At 39.6% G+C, this 23568-nt stretch overlaps 1 protein-coding gene across 4 annotated transcripts in view; it reads right to left on the bottom strand.

Annotated features, from left to right (window-relative positions):
• ARHGAP32 (Rho GTPase activating protein 32) overlaps positions 1–23568 on the bottom strand; it is a 306604-nt gene that overhangs the window by 233072 nt on the left and 49964 nt on the right. Inside the window, exon 1 of one of the 4 annotated variants that reach the window (XM_086678674.1) lies at positions 18792–20385. The exons of the other annotated variants lie outside the window; for them this stretch is intronic. The gene's annotated coding sequence lies outside the window, so the exon portion shown is untranslated. Of the gene's footprint in view, positions 1–18791; positions 20386–23568 lie in introns of those variants that run through there. 4 annotated transcript variants of the gene reach the window in all.

Genomic DNA, 23568 nt, shown 5'->3' with positions numbered 1-23568 from the left:
TGTCTCTGTCTCTGTCTCTCTGTCTCTCTCTCAAAAGTAAATACACATAAAAAAAAAAAAAAAAAAAAAAACCTTCAACTAACTATTCCATTGGCAGAATGTTTTTTTAAAAAACATGATCCAACTATATACTTTCTACAAGAGACACACTTCAAATATAAAGTGAAAAGATGGAAAAAATATTTCATAAAAACAGAGCTGGAACAGCTATACTAACAAATTAATATTTTAAGAGAAAAAAATTGTTACTAGAGACAATATTTTATAACAATAATAGAGTCCATCTGTCAATAAGGTGAAACAATCACAAACATACATGCACACAAAATTCAGGAAGTAAAAACTGACAGAATTGAGAGGACAAACAGGGAACACAACAATACCAGTGGAGAGTTCAATGCCCCACTGTAAGTAAGTGTCAAAACAACACTTACAAGATCAAGAAAGAACAGAAGGCTTAAACAACATAAACCACCCTGACGTAACGGACATCTATCTCTGGGATATTTCACCAATTAACACCGGAATACTTGAATGCACATGAACATTCCACAGGATAAACCATATGTTACGCCATGAAACAAGTCTTGATTAATTAAACCCAATGGAACGAAACTAGAAATTAAGAACAGAAAGAAATGGGAGAAATTCACATATAAGTGAACATTAACACAATCGTAAATGACAAGTAGGTCAAAGAAAGGAAATTAGAAAATAACTGAAAGTAAATGAAAATGAAAACACAACAAACCAAAACCAATGGAATGCAGTGAAAGCAGGAGTCACAGAAATTTACAGCCATAAATGCCTGTATTTTAAGAAGTAGAAAAATTCATGGGGTGCCTGAGTGGCTCAGTCGTTGAGCATCTGACTTCAGCTCAGGTCATGATCTCACAGTTCCTGGGTTCAAGCCCCATGTCAGGCTCTGTGCTGACAGCTCGGAGCCTAGAGCTTGCTTCGGATTCTGTGTCTCCCTCTCTCTCTGCCTCTCCCCTGCTCGCACTCTGTCTCTCCCTCAAAAATAAACATTTAAAAAATATATTTTTTTAAGTAGAAAAATCCCTGATCAATAACCTAACCACCTACCTTCAAAAACAATGAAAGAACAAACTAAACCCAAAGCAAGCAGACAAGAAATAGTCTTAGATACCAAACAGAAAAAAAAAAATGAAATAGGGATGCCTGGGTGGCTCAGTGGGTTCATCGTCCAACTCTTGTTTTCAGCTCAGGTCATGATCTCATGGTTCATGAGTTTGTGCCCCACATTGGGCCCTGGCTAACAGTGCCCAGCCTGCGTGGGATTCTCTCTCAGCCTCTCTCCTTCTCTCTGTCTCTCCGTCACTTGCTCATGTGCGCTCTCTCTCTCTCAAAGTAAATAAACTAAAAACAAAAAAAAATTTTTAATGAAATAGCAGAAAAACTGACAAAACCAAAAGTTATCCTGTGAAATGACCAACAAAATTGATAAACCTTAAGCCACTATTGGCTATAAACCATTAACTACTACACATAATTTTACTCAATAGTCACAGGCACAAAGGTACATGTGGCTACTCCTACTTCACACAAAAGTAAAGACAGGTTGTTTAATTATTACATCATTTACCCTGGGACAAAGAACCAGGAAGTAGAGAAGTCAAAATTTAAGCCATGTGTTCTTTTCATAATGCTGTACTGCCTGAACTAGTTTTTAGATTTCTGAAAATCTATAATCTAAAAGCATTAAAAAAAAATACAGTTGTATTAAGTTCTTACTTTTGTCAAATATAAGCTTTGAATTATAATGTTCTTTTGGCTTAAACTGGGCATTACTACAAAAATGGTCTTCAAGAACAGTATAACTTCCCATCCTTAGAAAAAGTGTGTCCTGAAAGAAGGCCTTAGAGATCAGTATAAATGCACAGGCGCAAATTAGTTAAGGCATCAATCACATGTAAGTGGGTATTTGGGAAAAGACTATCACTCTTACTTTAAATAGTTCTTCTCAAATCATGTTTATAGTAATTTGATTCATAAATCTTTTAAGAAAAATTCGTTCCTAATTAAACCTTACACTATTGGCTCAATTATCAAACATTCTGAATTACCAAAGAGCTAATTAATACTGTTTTCACATTGTGTTATGATAAAATCTGTCCCCACCAACACCACAAAGCAACCCCAATGACTATGCATTAACTACAAACTGAGAGTTGATGTCTGCAGAAAGATAGCAAGGACACAAAAGGTAGTGTCATGGACATGCTATCAGCAAGGTTTGGGGCCACAAGAAAAAAATCATGTATCTGAATCCCCTAAAATAAGTCAATTTTTAAAAATTAAGTCACTAAAGGATTTTAATTTTTATCACCTTGACTAGATAGAACACAGTCTGCATGTTAAGAGACATGTATTGTAACATTAATACGGCGAGATAACAAACAACTAAAATATCTTAATCTGCTACATGAAATATGCAACTAGCTGCTACTAAAGCAGTAGAACATCAGGTGGCACTCTTGTAAAAGAAATAATTACTATAACACACAGGCTGAGAACATGGGCCTAAGATTTAACGTTACTGGTTGGTTGGCCCATCCAGATTATTTTATAAACCATACATCGACAAAACTACTTAATTTTTTCCCCAAATGTGTATCTTTGAGGAAATGCTTCAAATGCTACTGAAAAAAAAAAATCACTGTTTGGGAAACTGGATAAACGTCTCTCTTCTTCACTCTCCCTAATGTCTCTCATTTGAGTTTATAGTTAGGATGCATGTAAAACATACAACGAATATGCAACTGCACTCCATAATGCATTTACTGGTCATTCTGATTACCTTTTTTTACTTTGGTTACAAAACATCTTAGGGAAAAAACATTTTTGTTAGGCTATGGGCAGGAAAGCAAATAATCATTTAACAGACATTTCCGTCTTCCCCAAACTGAATTTGTGACATCAAATTAAACTAGAATATACTTTTTCAAAATAACATTTCTCATGAGTAATATTTCACAAGTGTGTGCCTGAGAGTAAAACTTTTTGAAAAACAAGATTAAAATATCTTTGAATTAAATGATTTCAACAGAAACTATCAAATTCTCCATATCCAATCAATTCGATGACTGGCTAATTTGTAAAATATAAAAATCTATCAAATAAGAGATTAGAACTTAATATGGTGTTCAACATTATGAATTTTTCATAGTTATATAGCACATAAACGCTTTCTAGCTCTTGTGCAAATATTTACTCTTCCAAGTTGATGCTATTTTATGTGAGAAAATCCTCCTAATATGTTTGTTCATTTTTGAGAGACAGAGAGACAGAGTGCAAGTGGGGGCGGGGCAGAGAGAGAGGGAGAGACAGAATCCGCGAAGCAGGCTCCAGGCTCTGAGCTGTCAGCACACAGCCCTACGCAGCTGACAGCTCACAGCCTGGAGCCAGCTTCGGATTCTGTGCCTCCCCCTCTCTGCCCCGCCCATGTTCATGCTCTGTCTCTCAACAATAAATAAATGTTAAAAAAATTATATAAAACTTTCCATTTTAAAAACTTAGAAAAGTCCTGGTTCTGATAGTGGAGTAGTTTGAATATTCCCAACAGGTTAAAAACTTATCAACTGTGGGGGCTCCTGGGTGGCTCAGTAGCTTGAGCATCCAACTTCAGCTCAGGTCATTATCTCCCAGTCAGTGAGTTCAAGCCCTGCATCAGGCTATCTGCTGTCAACATAGATCCTGCTTTGGATCCTCTGTCCCCCTCTCTCTCTGCCCCCCCCCCCCAACTCTCTCCCTCTCTCTCTCAAAAATAAACATTTTTAAAAAAAGAACTTTCAGGGGCACATGGGTGGCTCAGTCAGTTATGTCAGCTCAGGTTATGTGTTCAAGCCCTGTATCAGGCTCCATGCTGACGGTGCAAAGCCTGCTTGGGATTGTCTCTCCCTCTCTCTGCCCTTTCCATGCTCTCTCTCTCTCTCTCTCTCTCTCTCTCTCTCAAAATAAACAAAAAGTTCAAAAATAAATAAAATGAATTTTAAAAAAGAACTATCAACTGTGGACAAAATTCAAGACAAGTACTTTTTAAAAAAGACTGGATAGGGATTACAGAAGAACATCTAATGGAGGGATATATGGGTTTGGCCCAGTCATCCCAACTAGAAACAACATTGAAGGATTATCCCGTTTCAGAACCCCCCACAGGGTTAGCTCAAGCCTTTCTAAAGACCACCTTGGCCTAACTTCTCCCTCTACCCGTTTCTTCCTTTCCTTCCTCAGGTGTTGATACTAATAATATCCTAATAAACTTCCTTCCCATTAATCTCTGTCCCATAAAGTTTGCTTCCCAAAAGAACCCGACCTGCAACAGTAACTGAAAGTCAGCAAAACTAGCAGGGATTCAACCATTTAAAAAACAACTGTACTCATAGGTGAGATCACATAGATGGGCTTTTCCCCTGAGAGCATGTCCCAGTTCCCATGATATGGGAGTGTGTAGAGTTAAAGCAGAAAGCCACAGTCTTATTTGTTTGACATATTAAGTGACAGTTTGGGGTCACCAAAGTGAGTGTAAATTTGAGGATGGAAACTCCAGAAAAAAAGAGTGCTACAGAGGAAACCTACACTCTAAAAATAAGCTCAATTCACATTCTTGGCTGACTCTTTAACTCACATGTGCAAGAAAAACTAGAAGGCTAAAAGAGGCTGAGTAAGGTATCTCAGCTGCTGCCCACCATAGGAAAAACAGAATTTTCTAATTGAGCCAAGCCAAGCCAAGCCAAGTTAACTACTGGGTAAACACCTCAGGCTTTATAATGCGTATGTTAACAGCAAAGACAATGTCCCAGGATTAAAGAAGTTCCCTCAGACTAAGGCAAAACCAGTCCAGGCTGGCACAGTATAAAACCAAGGTACTGAATGTTCAATGTGATCAGCCAGTAATTCAAATGCCTACTAGAAGCAAAATTAATACTCAGGAAAAGATAACAAAAGACAGGCCCTCTATGATGCATCATCCATAATGACTAGTATATAACAAAAAAAAAAAAAAAAAAAAAAATGACTAAGCCATAGTAAAGAGAAAAGCTGTCAACAGAAAAAAACATGCAATCACCCAGATATTGGAATTAGCAGGTAGGTTAAATATAAATAGACCAAATACTTTAATTAAAATGAAGAGGTGCCTGACTGGATAAAAATGCAAGACCCAACTGTACATTGCTGAAAAGTAATACACTTTATTAATAAAAGCAAAGTGTTGGAAAAGGTCATCAAAAAGACATGAATACCGATTGACCCATGAGCTGGGCCTAGGCACTCAGATGCTCCTCCCCCCTCCCCCCTCCTTGGAATGTGGGATCCACTTGGCTTTCCCACTCCCTCAGGCTGCTCCAAGGACACAGCCTGGAGACAGTGATGTGGTACTCAGAACACCTACATGCACGATATATTTGACTAAACCTAGTTAAGGCTTCTTTATAAACTTTTAAAATTTGGCAGGGAAGTGCCAGGATCTATTTATCTTACAGCTGCCCAACTCAAGCCTTGTATGTAAGTTCTCTTTGCTCATTAAAACTGTCACCTCCCAGGGCACCTGGGTGGCTCAGTCGGTTGAGTGTCCCGACTTTGGCCCAGGTCATGATCTCCCTGTCCGTGAGTTCAAGCCCCGCACTGGACTCTGTGCTGACAGCTCAGATCCTGGAGCCTCAGATTCTGTGTCTCCCTCTCTCTCTGCCCCTCCCCTACTCATGCTCTGACTCTCTCTCTGTCAAAAATAAATAAAACATTAAAAAAAAAATTTTTTTTTTAAACTGTCACCTCCCAACCTGGAGTGGCCTACTTCTTTCTTGGGTCTCTTCCTGCCCTCTGCCTAAGGGGACGGGTTTCAGATTTTGCCTGGGAAGCTCCAAAGAGGGTTGTAAACCAACACAAAGATAGGCTAAGAGTAAAAGTTGACTGGCTGAACAGTCAACATAGCAAGCCAAAGAAAAGCTGGCTAAACTGTTACTACCATAGTCACTATAAGACAAAGTAGACAGACTTCAAGAAAAAAAAGTATAACCAAAGGTAAAATGGGACATTTGCAAATAATAAAAGTCAACTCATCAGGAAAATACAGCAATCATAGATGTATATGTTCCAAATAACATAAATTCAAAATACATGAAGTAAACACCAATGAAAATAAAGGGGAAAACAGACAACCATATAATAACGAGGATTTTTTAATGTCTATTATTTATTTTTGAGAGAGGGAGGGCAGAGAGACAGAGAGAGGGAGACAGAAGCCAAGGCAGGCTCTGAGCTGTCAGCACAGAGCCTGATGTGGGGCTCAAACCACGAGCCAAGAGATCATGACCTGAACCAAAGTTGGATGCTTAACCAACTGAACTACCCAGGTGCCCCAATAACAAGAAAATTTAACAACTCTCTTCCTCTCTAGAAATCCTGGACAAAAAAACATTAAGGATACAGAAAATCTGAATATTATTAAATCAACTTGCTTTAACTGACAATCAGTAACAATACCTAGAAAAGACTCAAATTTATCTAGAAATTAAGCAACATATAAATAGCAAATGAGTCAAAGAAAAAATTAACAAGAAATTTGAAAATATTTCATAATAAATGATATTAAAATATACTACATCAAAACTTGTAGGATGCAAAAAAAATAGTGTTTAGAGGGAAATTTAGAGCTTTAAATGCTTAAAATAGAAAGAAAATGACTTGAAATCAATCATCTGTTGACCCATAACCTAGAATAAGCACAAGTGAGTTAAACTCAAAATTAGTAGAAATAAACCATAAACAAAGATAAATGAAATAGTAAATAAAAAATCAGTAAATCTTTAAAAACCAAGATTAATAAAAGTAAAAACCACCTCACTGAACTGATGTTATACTCCAATAAAAAGTTTCAGGGAGCCTGGGTGGCTCAGTTGGTTGAGCATCCAATTCTTGATGGGTCTTGAGTTCCATGCTGGGCACAGATCCTACTTAAAAAAAAAGAGTTCAAGGGGGTGTCTGGGTGGCTCAGTCGGTTAAGCATCCGACTTCGGCTCAGGTCGCGATCTCACACTTTGTGAGTTTGAGCCCCGCTTTGGGCTCTGTGCTGACAGTTCAGAGCCTGGAGCCTGCTTCGGATTCTGTGCCTCCCTCACTCTCTGCCCCTCCTCTGCTCACACTGTCCATCTCTCTCTCTCAAAAATGAATAAACGTTAAAAAAAAAATTTTTTTTTAAAGTTTAAGGGGCGCCAGGTGGCTCAGTGGGTTAAGCATCTGACTCTCGATTCAGTTCAGGACATGATCCCAGGGTTGTGGGATGAAGCCCCAAGTCAGGTTCCGTGCTGAGCATGGAACGTGCCTGAGATTCTCTCTCTCTCTCTCTCTCTCCCTCTGCCCCTCTCCCTGGCTCATACTCTCTAAAATTTAAAAAGACATTTTTTTAAGTTTCAAAAGCAAAGACAACTACTAGCTATGTGGTAAATGACATTTTTTCCTAACTAAGTGCACTGGGTCTAAAAAACTGGGCCTTAGAAGGCTGTCTACTTCCATCAAGAGTGTAAGTGTCCTTTTAGGCCCACTACAAAGAAGATATCCTTAACGGCCCCTAAACGTATAAAAAGGTGCTCAATTCTCATTAGCCTTGAGAAAATGACAACAAAAAACATAATAAGATATACCCATTACATGGTTAAAACTGAAAAACTGACAATACAAATGCTGGTAATGATGTAGGACAGCAGTTCTCAAAGGACAGCTGAGGATCCCCAAAAACTTTTCAGGGGTCTATCAAAAGAAAACAATTTTCATAGTAACTTATTACCTCTTCACTGTGTTACCATGATGGGTAACAAAGGCGGTACAACCATGAACAAAGGCAGTGCAATAAACTGTAGTATTAAGTCATTGTATTCTTCACCAATGTGCACTCACAATTTCAAATTGCAAAGTCTACCTTCCTTTAAAATTCTTTTTTAAATTTTTTTAATGTTGATTTATTATTGAGAGAGAGAGAGAGAGCAGGGGAGGGGAGGGGCAGAGAGAAAGAGAGACAGAATCTGAAGCAGGCTCCAGGCTCCAGCTGTCAGCACAGAGCCCAACATGGAGCTTGAACTCAGGAACCATGAGATTATGACCTGAGCTGAAGTAGGATGCTTCATTGACTAAGCCACGCAGGTACCCCTAAAAATCCTTTTTTGTTTAATGTTTATTTGTTTTGTGAGAGAGAGCATGTGCAGGGGAGGGGTAGAGAGAGAGGGAGAGAGAGAATCCCAAGGAGGCCCCACTTTCAGCACAGAGCTCGACAAGGGGGCTTGATTTTATGAACCATGAGATCATGACCTAAGCTGAAATCAAGAGTCAGACATTTAATTGACTGAGCCACCCAGGTGCCCCATACTTTCATTTAAAATTCTTAAAGAAAACAGCAAAAATTATTAATTTTATTCAGTCTTGACCCTGAATCCATATCTCTCTATATAATATTCTATGTGATGAAATGGAAAGTGTGTATAAAGCATTTTAGACTTCAAAATACAACAGATGATTATGTTTAGGAAATCATTATAGTGATTAAGATACAAGATGAACTAGCCCCATTTTTTCATTGAACACCGTTTTTATTTGAAAGAACAGAGGACAAATTACAGTTACTCAAACTATGTTATCTGGCAGATATTTTCTCAATAATGAAGTAAGCCTGTCACTTCAAGGAAAACAAATGCCAGCATTCGTGGCAAATGATAAAATTTGAACTTTCAAGTAGCTAGATTTGGGGAAAATCTGTATCTGATATCGTGAGCCTGACAGCTTTTCTGATGAGATTAATGACTATATGAATAAATGGTCTCATGAGACCAAAATCAAGGTGTCAACCAGGCTTAATCCCATCTGTCAGCTCTGGGAAGATTCTTCTTCCAAGCGCATTCAGGTTGTTGCACAAATCCAGTTCCTTGCAGTTGTAGGACTGAGGTTCCCATTTCTTTGCTGGAAGTCACCCAAGGGCCACTCTCAGCTTCTAGAGGACACTCACATTCCTCATCACATGTCCCCTCGCTTTTATTTCTGAGCCTGCAATGATGCACGTAATCCTTCTCATGCTCTGAAATCTCTCTTGGCATCCCCTTCTGCCACCAGTCTGAGAAAACTCTTTCTAGAAGGGCCTGTGTCAGGGGCACCTGGGCGGCTCAATCGGTTAAGTGTCCGACTTTGGCTCAGGTCATGATCTCGCAGTCCGTGGGTTCAAGCCCTGCACTAGGCTCTGTGCTGACAGTTCGGAACCTGGAACTTGCTTCAGATTCTGTGTCTCCCTCTCTCTCTATGCCCCTCCCCACTTGTGTTCTCTCTCTCTCTCTCTCTCTCTCTCTCAAAAAAAAAAAAAAAAAATTAAAAGGGCCTGTGTCATTAGATCGGGTCCATTCAGATAACATCCATATTTTAAGGGCAACTGACTTGAGACTTTAATCACATCTGCAAATACCCCTCATATGGAAAAAAAAAAAAAATGTCTCTTCATAAATCATGCTGGAAAAACTGGAAAGCTACATGCAAAAGAATAAAACTGGACTACTTTATTACACCATATACAAAACTAAACTCAAATGGACTAAAGATCTAAATGTGAGACCTGAAACCATAAAACTAGAAGAAAACATACGCAATAATCTTATGGAGACGCTGACTTTAGCAACATATTTATAAATATGTCTCCTCAGGCAAGGGCAAGAAAAGCAAAAGTAAATTTCGGGGACTACACCAAAATAAAATGCTTTTCCACAGCAAAGGAAAGCATCCGCAAAACAAAAAAGGCAGCCTGTTGATTGGGAGAAGATATCGGCAAATGATACAACTGATAAGGAATTAATATCCAAAATATATCTAGAACTTACACAATTCAACACCAAAAGAACATTCCAATTAAAAAAAAAAATGGGCAGAGGACCTTAACAGACATTTTTCCAAAGACATACAGATAGCAAACAAACACATAATAATTGTGTCTCACACCAGGCAGAATGGCTAGTACCAAAAAGACAAGAAACAGGTGTTGGTGAGGATGTGAAGAAAAAGGAATCCTTGTGCTCTGTTGGTGGGAATGTAATTTGGTGCAACCACTGTGGAAACAGTATGGACGTTCCTCAAAAAACTAAACATAGAAATACCATCTGATCCAGTAATTCCACTACTGGGTATTTACCCAAAGAAAATGAAAACACTAATTCAAAAAGATATCAGCACCCCTATGTTTATTGCAGCATTATTTACAAAAGCCAAGATATGGAAACAACCCCAATGTCCATCAACAGATGAATCACAAAGAAAATGTGGTATATAAATATATATACACAATGGATATTAATCAGCCTTAAAAAAAATCATCTTGCCATTGTGACAACATGGATGGGCCTAGGGGGTATTCTGCTAAGTGAAGTAAGTCAGTAGCAGAAAGACAGATACCACATCACTTCACTTATGTGTGGAATCTAAAAAACAAAACAAACAGACTCTTAAACGCAGGGAACAAACTGCCGGCTGCCAGAGTACAGGTGAGTGGGGAGATTGGCAACATAGGTGAAGGGGATTAAGAGGTACAAACCTCCAACTATAAAATAAATAAATCACAGAGATGAGAAGTATAGCATAAGGAATGCAGTCAATAATACGGTAACAATGTTTGGTGACACAGGGTGACTACCCTTATTGTGAGCATTGAGTACAGAATTGTCAAATCACTATGTTGTACATCTGAAATTAATATACACTGTAGGTCAACTATACTTCAATAATAAATTTTTAAAAACTCCCTCTGAACAGTACCTAGATCAGTGTCTGATCGAATCATCAGGGGAAAGGAATCAAGGGTTGGGGGGTGGAAATCATCGTTAGAATGTTGCCTGCCACACTGCTCACAAGCTGCTGCTAGCCAATGACAGAGTGCCACAGGGATATAAAGGCAAGCCTGTCCCTAGGAAGCATGTGGTTCCCCTGAGAAGTGACCTGGGCTCAGTGGTACCCCATCAGCTTTAACAGAACTTTAGTACTGCACCACAGTCTGGGCTTCTCCTACCCACCTTTCTTTTCTTCCCTGTCTCTTCCACAGGGGTCAAATCTGCATAGATCTTCTTCCAGCTGGAGTGATGGAAAAGTCCCTGATTGGGGTATGGATTATTCAAACATACAGATTTGTCAAAACGCATCAAATACATACTTAAAATATGTTATGCTTAATATTTTACTATATGTAAGTTATACGAAAGAAAGAAAAAGGAAGGAAGGAAGGAAGGAAGGAAGGAAGGAAGGAAGGAAGGAAGGAAGGAAGGAGGAAAGGAAGGAGGAAGGGAGGGAGGGAGGGAAGAAAGAAAACTATGCTAGGGGCACCACGGTGCCTTAGTTGGTTAAGCATCCGACTTCGGCTCAGGTCATGATCTCATGGTCTGTGGGTTCGAGCCCTGCATTGGGCTCTGTGCTGACAGCTCAGAGCCTGGAACCTGTTTCAGATTCTGTGTCTCCCAGTCTCTCTCTGCCCCTCCCCAACTCACACTCTGTTTCTCTCTCTCAAAAATAAACATAAAAAAAATTTTTTTAACTATGCTAAATAATTATCAATACTGTTTAAAAAAAAAAAAAAAAGCCCTGAGCCTTTAATCTTTTGTGGAGACATGCATTAAGCATTGAAATAGTTACTGACTGGGGTGCCTGGGTGGCTCAGTCAGTTAAGCCTCTGACTTCAGCTCAAGTCATGATCTCACGGTTTTTGAGTTTGAGCCCCGCATCAGGTTCTATGTTGACAGCTCAGACCCTGGCGCCTGTTTCAGATTATGTATCTCCCTCTCTCTCTCTCTCTCTCTGCCCCCTCCCCAGCTCACACTTTCTCTCTCTCAAAAATAAACACTAAAAATTAAAAAAAGAAAAAAAAGAAAGAAACAGTTACTGATTAAATGATATGATGGCAGAGATTGCTTCAAAATAATCCTGGATGATAGGAATAACTCTGAATAAAACAAAATTGGTCAGGGGCACCTGGGTGGCTCGGTCAGTTAAGCATCTGACTCCAGACTGCAGCTCAGGTCATGATCTCAGAGTTAGTGAGACTGAGCTCCGTGCTGGGCTGTGCATTGACTATACGGAGCCTGCTTGGGATTCACTATCTTCCTCTCTCTCCCCCTCCCCTGCTCTCATGCACTCACACACTCTCTCTCTCTCAAAAACAAGCATTTTTCATATAATAGGCTATTGAAGCTAAATGAGAAATAAAAAGTAAAAAGATACTTAACCAACCTAACCAACACTTGGCAGTGAACAAGAATTCTAATACACAATTAGTTTGCGTACAAATTGGTACACCCTCTTTAAAGATAAATCTGTCTAGGGGTGCCTGAGTGGTTCCGTCGGTTAAGCACTGACTTTGGCTCAGGTCATGATCTCGCGATTCACGATCTCGCGATTCGAGCCCCATGTCGGGCTCTGTGCTGACAGCTGAGCCCGGAACCTGCTTCAGATTCTGTGTCTCCCTCTCTCTCTCTGCTCCTTCCCCACTCGTGCTCTGTCTCCTAAAAATAAATAAACATTAAAAACAAATTTTTTTTTAAAGATAAATCTGTCTAAATCTACCAACACTGAAGTTATATGTACTCTTCAACCCAGCAATTTACTTTTAGGATACCCTAAAGAACTCACCCATGTGCACAAGGAAACATGTACAGGGCTGTTTAAGGCAGCACAATCAGCAAAAAATTTGCAACAATCTAAGTATCTTTGAATGAGGTAATGGATGAAGTAACTGTGGAATATTCATACAAAATATAAACAACCAAAATGAACAATATCTTTGTATATTAACATGGATGATATCCAAAAAAATGATGAGGAAAGGGGTGCCTGGTTGGTTCAGCTGGAAGGGCATGTGACTCTCAGGAGCATGCCCCATGATGGCCATAAAGCTTACTTAAAAATAAGTATTTTTTTAAAAATGGAATACACTCATTTATTTTTTTTAAATGAGAAACATGCACTTGTTACATAGTTTTAATACACACTAAGTAATGCTATATATTATTTTTTTTTAATGTTTATTTACTTTGAGAGTAAGCGCACACACAAAGCAGGGGAGGGGCAGAGAGAGAATCCTTGCAAGCAGGCCCTGTGCTGTGGAAAGAACTCCTCATCACATGAACTTCATGCTTCTCCAAAGGGGAGCCTCTAACAGTATAACTGGGTTCTATAAGGGGAAAAAAGCCAAAGGTAGTTATTCCTAATTGTGATTAACCACCTCACCATTCTCTTAGTTTTCTAGGTTTTCAAGTAGGACTTCACAGGTTCCCATCACTGGAGTGGATTGAATTTCAGCCCCCAAAAAGATATGTCCATGCCCTAATATAATACCCAGACCCAGTGAATATCACATCATTTAGGAAAAAGATCTTTGCAAATGTTAGTTAAGGATCTTGAGATGAAATGATTCTGGAGTTAATTCTAAATGCCATGACAAGTGTGCTCATATGACAGAAGAGGAGACCAGAGCACAAAGGACAAGTCTATGTAAAGACAGAGGTGATGACCAGTTATACAGCCACAAGCCAAGGAGTGCAAAGAGCTACCAAGAGCTAGAAGAGTCAAACAATCTGGGGTACCAGGTGGCTCTGTTGGTTAAGCATCTGACTCTTGGTTTCAACTCAGGTCATGATCTCACAGTTTGTGGGATCATGCTTGGGGTTCTCTCTCTCTCTCTCTCTCTCTCTCTCTCTCTCTCTCCCTGCCCCTCCCTGTGTGCTTGCCCTCTCTCTCTCACTTTCAAAAAAAATGAATAAAGTTTAAAGAAAGGGAAGGGAAGGGAGGGGGAGGGAGGAGAGGGGAGGGGAGGGAAAGGGAAGGGAGGGGAGAGGAGGGGAGAGGAGAGGAAGGGAGGGGAGAGGAGGGGAAGGGAGGGGAGAGGAGGGGAAGGGAGGGGAGAGGAGGGGAAGGGAGGGGAGAGGAGGGGAAGGGAGGGGAGAGGAGGGGAAGGGAGGGGAGAGGAGGGGAGAGGAGGGGAAGGGAGGGGAGAGGGGGGGAGAGGAGGGGAGAGGTGGGGAGAGGAGGGGAGGGGAGGGGAGGGGAGGAGAAGGGAGAGGAAGGAAAGGGAAGGGAGGGGAAGAGAGGGGAGGGGAGGGGAGGGGAGGGGAATCAGTAAGCATCAGGTCATGATCTCATGTTTCTTGAGTTCAAGCCCCACATCAGGTTCCACGCTGACAATGTGGAACCTGCTTGGGATTCTCTCTCCCTCTCTCTCTGTCCCTCCCCTGCTCACATTCTCTCCCTCTCTCTCTCTCAAAATAAATAAATAAACTAAATTAAAAAAAATAGTAAAACCAGGAATAAGTGATATTATTGGGGTACTGAGTCTCTGGTCACAAGAAATTACAGACATCTGAGCGTATGTACAACAGGATGTGATTTGCAAAAGCTAATCTGGTTAAAATGCTACATTAAAAGATGTGTTTAAACCTAACGTCAATTTATGAATAAGTTGTATCTTATCGATTCTAATTACACAGAAACAAAAGTAACTGGATTACGCAGAAATTCTGACAGTTAAGCTCAACTACTTTTCCTCAACCCACATCTCCAAGGCCTCAGGCTGTTCTGACCAGCTCGCCCCCAGTTTCAGCGGGGATGGCATGGCCCTGACCCCACTGATGCAGACTATGTTTTGGAAATTCCAAGCCTGTATCCCCCTAAAAATCCCAACTACTGTATAAGCAAATCCTGTTGCTTTCTCCGCAAAACGTACCCTGAGTTGCACTGTTTCTCTCCCGTCCTCTACAAGCTCAGCGGAAGCCATCACCACCCTTCACCTGGACCAGCTGTTGCACCTCATCCACCTGCCTGTTCCCAGTCCTGCCCAGACGGGTCTGGTAATCATTAGCAAAGGGGTAGTGAGAGTGGTATTTCCAAAATCTAAATACTCGCCTCATCACTCATCACTCACCTATTTACATTTCTGATGGCTCTTCACTTCACTGTCAAGCTCCAGCCCTGCCCATCTCTCACTTTCCCCTTGGTCCATTGCCTTCCCACCACAGTGGCTTTTTTGTTCCTGCTGCAGACCACGTTCGTCCCTTTCACAGCGCCTCTGCGCTACTACCCCCAGAGTTCCAGATTGTGACCCAGCTGCCTCTTCACCCGGGCCTCACCTCAGAAGTCCCTCCTGAGGCCATCCGGGACCACACTGACTAAAACAACCCTCCAATAACTTGCCATCACTCTTACCTCTAATAAGTAGAAATTGGCTAACGACCCCATCACCCAACTCACAACACTCTTGTCTATTCTTTACACAACACTGCAATATTTCTGAAATTATCTTCTTTTACTTATTTAAGCAGAATGCAGATCCTATAAGAGCAGGAGTCCTGTCTGTATTCACAACACACGGAAGCAGGAATTTGTTTGTTGTGGCACAGGCACTTTGGAAAACAGATTGGCATTGTTTCCTGAAGTGGGACATTCACATATGCTATGATCTAACAGCTCATTTTCCTAAGAGAAACTCTTGCACATGTACAACAGAAACAAGTCTAAGCATATTCTCAGAAGCACAATTCACCAGTAACAAAACAAAAACTGGGGAACAACTAAAATGTCCACAAACAGAAGACCACATAAATAAATTCTGGTTAACAGTCACAGAAGGAAACATACATACAAGATGAATAAATTTTAGTGACAAGTGAAAACAAGGATAAATTTTAGCAATGTAATATTAAGTGGAAGAAATCCCCAAGATTAAATAGAGCATCATATTCTTTTTATAAAAGTTGACACAATGAGTTTTTTAAAAAATAAAATATTTTTAGAAATACATAAATGCAACAATATAAATTAAAAAGGAAAGGAGGTGAATAATGTACATAGGAACCACTGCTTCAAATGTTTACAACTAGCTTGGGTTTTTTTTTTTCTTTTTTTTTAATTACAAAAACAATGTAATGAGGGTAAAGTACAAAAGACACAGTTCAGAATTTCAGGTTTGCCCCCGTCCCAGCACGATGGGAATACACACCCAGATCACAGGTTCAGTGACACAAGTTTCTCCCAGTAGATGCCAGAATGCTGCCCAGGACAGTTCAAGTTTTTTGCAAGCCCTTTCTGGAGAATGCTATGATGTAACGTGCGGCAATGCATGATAGCAGATTAAAAAACTACATTAATTTTAAATAGAAAAAAAAAAAAAAAAAGTCCTGAAATGAACTCTTTACCTCTAGCAATAACACACTGGCTAAAGACTACCCTCCCTACTTAGCTGCCAACATTCTTCTTTACTCTTTTGGAACCTGTACAATATTTCTGCCTGGAAGTTAAGAGACAAATGACTTTCAAGACCAAAGTATTTATGGAATCAAGACAATAATGCAACAACCTAAAAGTGTAACAGGCACTGGTTTAAAAAAAAAAACTGGGATATGGTCACTCAAGAGAATATCAGGCAGTCTTTAAAAAAAAAAGAGGGGCGCCTGGCTGGCTCAGTCAGTTAAGCGGCCGACTTCGGCTCAGGTCGTGATTTCGCAGTCCGTGAGTTCGAGCCCTGCATCAGGCTCTGTGCTGACAGCTCAGAGCCTGGAGCCTGTTTCAGATTCTGTGTCTCCCTCTCTCTAACCCTCCGCCGTTCATGCTCTGTCTCTCTCTGTCTCAAAAATAAATAAACGTTAAAAAAATTAAAAAAAAAAAAAAGAAAGATCAAGGAGACACTTTATATAATGATACAGAATTCTGTATTATGTAAAAAAAAAAATTTCAAGATACAGAAAAATGCATACAGTATAACACTGCTACAATTTCTGTTTAAAGTAGGAAAAAGAAAATATATATACAAAAAATAATTATACTCAAAATATCTAGGATGTATGAGTGAATATTGTAAATTCTTCTATTTCTTTTGAACATCTGATTATTCAAAAAATAAATTCTATATATTTTTAAATAAGACTATAATGCAAACCAAATATATTCCAAAGAGCATTGGTATTTTTCCAAAGAAAAACTACTCCAAGGTAGCTATTCTTACCTTCCTAGTTTTGTATATTCACAAACCTGGATGACAAAAATATTGTCTACTGTTCAGTGGTTCTGATCTTATTTGAAGCTTTTCAAGGATTTTAAATTAGATTTCATCAAGCTAACGTGAACAACTCCTTTCACATTTAAAATGCTATTATCTCGGGGCGCCTGGGTGGCGCAGTCGGTTAAGCGTCCGACTTCAGCCAGGTCACGATCTCGCGGTCCGTGGGTTCGAGCCCCACGTCAGGCTCTGGGCTGATGGCTCAGAGCCTGGAGCCTGTTTCCAATTCTGTGTCTCCCTCTCTCTCTGCCCCTCCCCCGTTCATGCTCTGTCTCTCTCTGTCCCACAAATAAATAAAAACGTTGAAAAAAAAAATTTTTTTTAATGCTATTATCTCTCACCTATATGTAAATTAGGTTGGCTTATTTTTCTTATTAGCCCTTCTTTGTGCTTGAAAAGATTTATATCTATTATCAAAACTGTACCAACAACCAGTATCAATTCATGTCCCATCTTTTGATTCAGTAGCAAGACAGTTCATATTTTTAAGTGTAAAAATAATTGGCCTTATTTGGTTTGGGGAAGAACTGTGGGTTTTTTCCCCCCTTAGGTGTTAGGTAAATGAGTATTTATGTCTAAAATGACCTGTCATTTCCTTCATACACCCAACCACATACTTCAAAAGTGGAATGCTGGTTGGGCTTCTTGGCGTGGAGCATGTCAAACTGTTAAATTTTAAACCAGATAATGAAGCCCAAAACTGACCATCTTCACATTACTTCTCAAAATGGAAGTACTACAGCAAGTGCCAAGGAAGAAAAAGTTAAAATGTCACATCTTCCTAGGGGGTCAATTTTAAACACTGTTATATTTATATAAATTTCAACATATTATGGTGTGTTCATTCCAAAAAGTCATGTGGATTTTAAGATAAATATGAGGGGCAATTGGGTGGCTCAGTCGATTGAGCGTCTGACTTCCGCTCAGGTCACGATCTTGCAGTTTCTGAGTTGGAGCCCCACATTGGGCTCTGTGCCGACAGCTCAGAACCTGCAGCCTGCTTCAGATTCTTTGTCTCATCTCCCTCTCTCTCTCAAAAACATAAAAACATTAAAAAAAATTTTTTTAAAAGACAAATATGAAATTTGATCTACATCTAACATTAGGTGTACCTCAGTAGAAAGTCTGTGATTAGCCTACCATCAGCTGATTTTATTCTAAATGAGAAAAAATGTACACAAATAAGAAAACAGGATTCTAATCACAAGGTACCTATTTTTTTTTCCAGAAATTTGCATTTAATTTGAAAGCAGTTAAGATAACAAATCAACTAAAATGTCTAGTGTATTTAAAAATAGTCCCTATTTTGGGGGCGCATGGGTGGCTCAGTCGGTCAAGCATCCGACTTCGGCTCAGGTCATGATCTCGCGGTTTGTGGGTTCGAGCCCTGCATCGGGCTCTGTGCTGACAGCTCGGAGCCCGGAGCCTGCTTCGGATTCCCTGTCTCCTTCTCTCTCTGCCCCTCCCCCACTCACGCTCCATCTCTCTCTGTCTCTCAAAAATAAATAAATGTAAAAAAAATTTTTTTTAAATATTCCTTATTTTGGCTCTCAGTTTTCATTAAGTCCTTGCTGTCTGGACCACCGCTAAATGGCGTAGAAATATTTACTGACTTGACAGCACAGGATACGTGACACTCAGCAGAGGAGTAACGCCAAACTAAAGAAATAACTTTTTCCTGTTCCACTACAGTGGGTAAGTTTTCCTTGTCTCCTACCTCGGAATTCCTTTAAGGACGATGCTTGACGGCTCCAGCCTTTCATTACGCCATCTCTTCAGTAACTGCTGATGCCTTCTTCAATGTAGCACATGTACGCACAATGCTTAACGTGCTTTGTAGAATAGGAACACAAGGTCCTTATTCTTAACACCTTAAAAGCAGTAATGGTGACCAACCAGCTCTATATGTGTAAAAGAAGGAAAAATCATTTTCACACAGATGAAGCACACGTTCTGCTTGCAGGCTGCAGCTGCAACCTCTATTTCTTTCCGTCAAGTTTTCCCAGATAATTTCCTCTAGACAAACACTGGTTGTTACCTGCTAGACTGCTTTCCCTGCTACCGCTTTCCAGTAACCTAAGGTTTTGCACAGTACTATGTCTCGAAGGGCATTTTTGTTGGAGCAGCCTCCAGCAGTGCACCCCTGTGCAGCACTTCAAAGAGCAGACCATCAGAAGGACCCAGTACTTGCATTTACCTTTGCACAAGTCTTCATGACAATTTGCACAATTCCAACCCAGCATATCCAGCTTATTCTAAGGCAACTTTCAAGTTAACTGCCCCTTAAATTATTTCTTAAAGGTCTATCCCATTTTCTGACCCACTGACTCTGCTTAACCATAAATTTCCACATTTCTCTACAAAGTTAGAGCAGAAAAGGGGGTAGGATATCAAGAAAGAGTCAAAGGAGGTTTCTAAGTATTTTCTACAAGTAATGACCAGAATAGTGCTATTAAGTGCTATATCAAATAAGTGGTAAATAACTGAACATTTTCTGTATCAGCCATTATTGCAGCGTTGTCTTTCTAAGCCCATTATGTACATCTTATTGCCTTCTTAATTCATATTCAGAGGACTCGGGAGAAATAATGTTTTTTCTTATTATTGCCTCTTGGTTCATTAAAATCTATACTTCATAGAATGAAGCTACTTATCTCACCTGAGAGATGCAAGACCATAAAAGCATCTGAAGAGTAAAGCCACAAAATGTTAACAACAAACAGCTTGCAGAAGCATAACAAAATTATCTGATAAAGTTGATATCTGTGACTTGAAAACTTCAATATGTGATTTTATTTTACTGAGCCATATTGTGCACTTGGCTTCCACTAACATCGATGAGATGAGTGAGCACATCCATAGTATACTTTTAAAATGCAATTACAGAGCTTCAAAAATATAGATCTCAAAAAGGTTTCAAGTTTTTATTTCACTTCCAGTTAGTTAACACACACTGTTATATTAGTTTCAGGTGCACAACACAGAATTCAACACTTCCTTTTACACCACCCTGTACTCATCACATAGATCTTAAAAGTTTTTAATCTTTAGGGGCATCTGGGTGTAGGTCAAGCATCCTACTCTTGGTTTCAGCTCAGGTCATGATCTCACAGTTCGTGAGATCAAGCCCCACACTGTCAGCACAGGGCCTGCTTGGGATTCTCTCTCTCCTGCTCTCTCTCTGCCCCTCCCTCACTTGCTCTGCTTCTCTCTCAAAATAAATAAATAAACTTTAATTAAAACTTTTAATCTTTACAAGCAGAAATTATGGCACTTATTAATAACTTCTAATATTGTTTTTTTTAAGTTTTGTTTTAATTTTTTTTAACATTTATTTTTTGAGACAGAGAGAGACAGAGCATGAATGGGGGAAGGTCAGAGAGAGAGGAAGACACAGAATCTGAAACAGGCTCCAGGCTCTGAGCTGTCAGCACAGAGCCCGACGTGGGGCTCGAACTCACGGACTGCGAGATCATGACCTGAGCTGAAGTCGGACGCTCAACCGACTGAGCCACCCAGGCACCCCAAGATTGTATTTTTAAGGAAATTCCATACCTCACATGGGGCTCGAACTCACAACCCCAAGATTAAGAGCTGCACACTCCACCAACTGAGCCAGTGAGGCATGGCAGCCCTCTAATATTATTTGATTAAATAATTCATTAATTCAAAATATATCTGCTTTTTAAAACAAAAAATGCAAAACAAATGGACTAGATTTTATAACAATTGGATGGATTTAAAACATGTTAGGTAATACCATCAAATATCTTTGGAAAACTAGAAACAGTATATCAAAACAGTCAAAATACAAAAACATATACACTCAGCAGTCCATGTACATAAAATTTTAATATAATATTATTTACCATTATGTACCAACTATATTATACAGTATCTTATCTAATTCTTACATCAACCCTGTTCAGTAGCTAAGTAATACTATACCCATTTTACTCATTAGAAAAACAGACTCAAGAAAAGTTACATATTTTCTCTCTCCCTTCCTCTGTCTCTGCCTCCACCCCCACGCATGCACACATGCTCTCTCTCTCTCAAAATAAATAAATAAACATGAAAGAAAGAAAGAAAGAAAGAGAGAGAGAGAAAGAGAGAAAGAAAGAAAGAAAGATTAAATAACTTGTCCAAAATCACAATGGCAGTCAGAGAGAATTCAAATTTAGGACACATCTAAGATCTTTGTTTTATACACAAGGCATGCTGGGTCTCTTAGGGACACTGAAGAGCATTCTGGTATGTGTCATGTTCATTTCTCCCTCAATCATTTAAGTTCAGTATAGTTCTCTGATATCTGGAACTGAGACCTTGAACATTTGTCAGAACTTGGTCTGGAGGTGAAATTTACTTAAATTGAAATCTTCTAAATACATACCATAGGAATTTAAAAATGAGAGTTACAAAATCAAATAGCAAATAAATTTGTAAGAATCAAACAATTTTTGCCAGCTCTCAAGTTTGGCACAATGTCACAGGAAAGATTAACTTACAGGTAGCATGAGAAGGAAACTTCTTCCTTTAATGCCACCAAACACTACTTCAAGCAAAAGCTATTTGGATATCATATTACAATTCTATTATTTCCCTAGTTGCTGCTTTTTTTTAATATTTGTATTTTTATTTTCCTTGTTCCAGCATGTAGATGGAACATAAAATAAATATTGATGACAACAGCAGATCTCAGATTTAAAGAAATATAAATCTCCTTTTGTTTATAAAATCATTCATCCACTAAACAAGTATTTACTGGTCACTTATTATGTTCCTTTTTTTTTAATGTTTATTTTATTTTTTGGGAGAGAGACAGAGCATGAGCATGAGCAGGGGAGGGCAGAGAGAGAGGGACACACAGAATCCGAAGCAGGCTCCAGCTCTGAGCTGTCAGCACAGAGCCCGATGCAGGGCTCGAACTCACAAGGCTTCAAGCTGTGAGATCATGACCTGAGCTGAAGTTGGCTGCTCAACAGACTGAGCCACCCAGGTGCCCCATACTGGTCATTTATTGTGTTCTAACTAGTGGCAATACAAAAAATACAGTCCTTCTCTCTTGGAGTTTACATTCTAGTGGGGAAGACAAATGTTTTTAAAAAGTATACTTTTGGGGTAGTGATAAAAGCTTTAAGCCTGTTAAAGTGAATGGAGACAACCTAGGACTGCAGCTTCACAGAGAGTAATGAGAGAAACCTCTGTAAGGAGGAAACCTATGTACAGAGACGTGAATTCTTAACTGGGTGAATTATGTAGATATCTGATGGCTCGTGTGCATTGGGTGAATGGAGTGACAAGAAAGAAGGCTCCAAAAACGGGGCCCGACCGTGGAAGGATTTTCGAGCTGTGCTAAGAACTCCTGAAACAGGGAGCTACTGACAGGTTTTGTATAACAGGAACATGACTTCCTGAATTAGTCAAGAGAATTAATCCGGCTGTTACATAAAGACTAGTCCAGGGCAGGGCGCAAATCAAACATGGAGACCAGTTTCGGATTATTGCCGTGGGCTAGTCAAGGAGATAATGGTGATTTACACCAGAATGGTAGCAATGGACGAAAGTGAGAAATGGCCTAGTTCAAGATAGATCTTGAAGGTAGGGACAACAGAATTTGTTGATGTAGTGGTGATGAGCTAGGGAAAAAGCAGAGTCACAGTTGACTCCAAGGGTTTTGATAACTCAAGGTAATTTTCAATTTTCTCAATTATAGCTCTAACCCTAATTTTTCCTGTAAGTTTGGGTAAAATCTATTCACCCTGAATCTCCCATCTTAGAGGCCAAACAACCATGGAATTTATTTATAGTTCCTGCAAACTCTAAGGACACAAAACACCTTTATGTTAAAGAATTCTTTCTAAGGGCACTGCATGGCTTCAATGGTTGAGTGTCTGAGTTCAGCTCAGGTCATGATCTCACAGGTTCCTGAGTTTGAGCCCCACATGGGGATCACTGCTGTCAGCACAGAGCCTGCTCCAGATCCTCTGTCCCCCTCTCTCGGCCCCTCCCCCAACTTGCACTCTCTCTCTCAAAATAAATAAACATTAAAAAAAAAATTCTTCCTTCTGACTCTTATACCATCTCAAGCATAATTCACAACAACCAAACTAAGTAAATGGCACCTTCACCCTTTCATATCCTTTCTTTTCCATCTTCTTATTTCTCAAGACCCCATAAGAAAAGTTACACAGTGAGGAAGCAGTGAGTGAAACTCCAGTGATGGTCATTCTTCAATGATTTCCCAGGCAACTAGGTTTGCTAATCACTCTGTGCTCCAGCACCACCACCACAAGCCCACCAGTGTCACTGACAGGTGCTTTCACACACGTTAAAGATTACTCTGATACACAGACGGATGAGATTTAAAATAATCAACTGCCTTTTCATAGAACTTACTTTAAACACACATACACGTACACACACACACACTTAACAAACACAAGATTTTTCAACGGCACAATAAAATGTTATCTTAAAAAAAAAAAAAAGAA

The sequence above is a fragment of the Puma concolor genome, chromosome D1, assembly GCF_028749965.1.
Source record: "Puma concolor isolate L17-30 chromosome D1, mPumCon1.1.hap2, whole genome shotgun sequence".
Lineage (NCBI taxonomy): Eukaryota > Metazoa > Chordata > Mammalia > Carnivora > Felidae > Puma > Puma concolor.
Note: the sequence above shows the minus strand (reverse complement) of the source record. Positions and strands in the feature narration are given on the sequence as shown.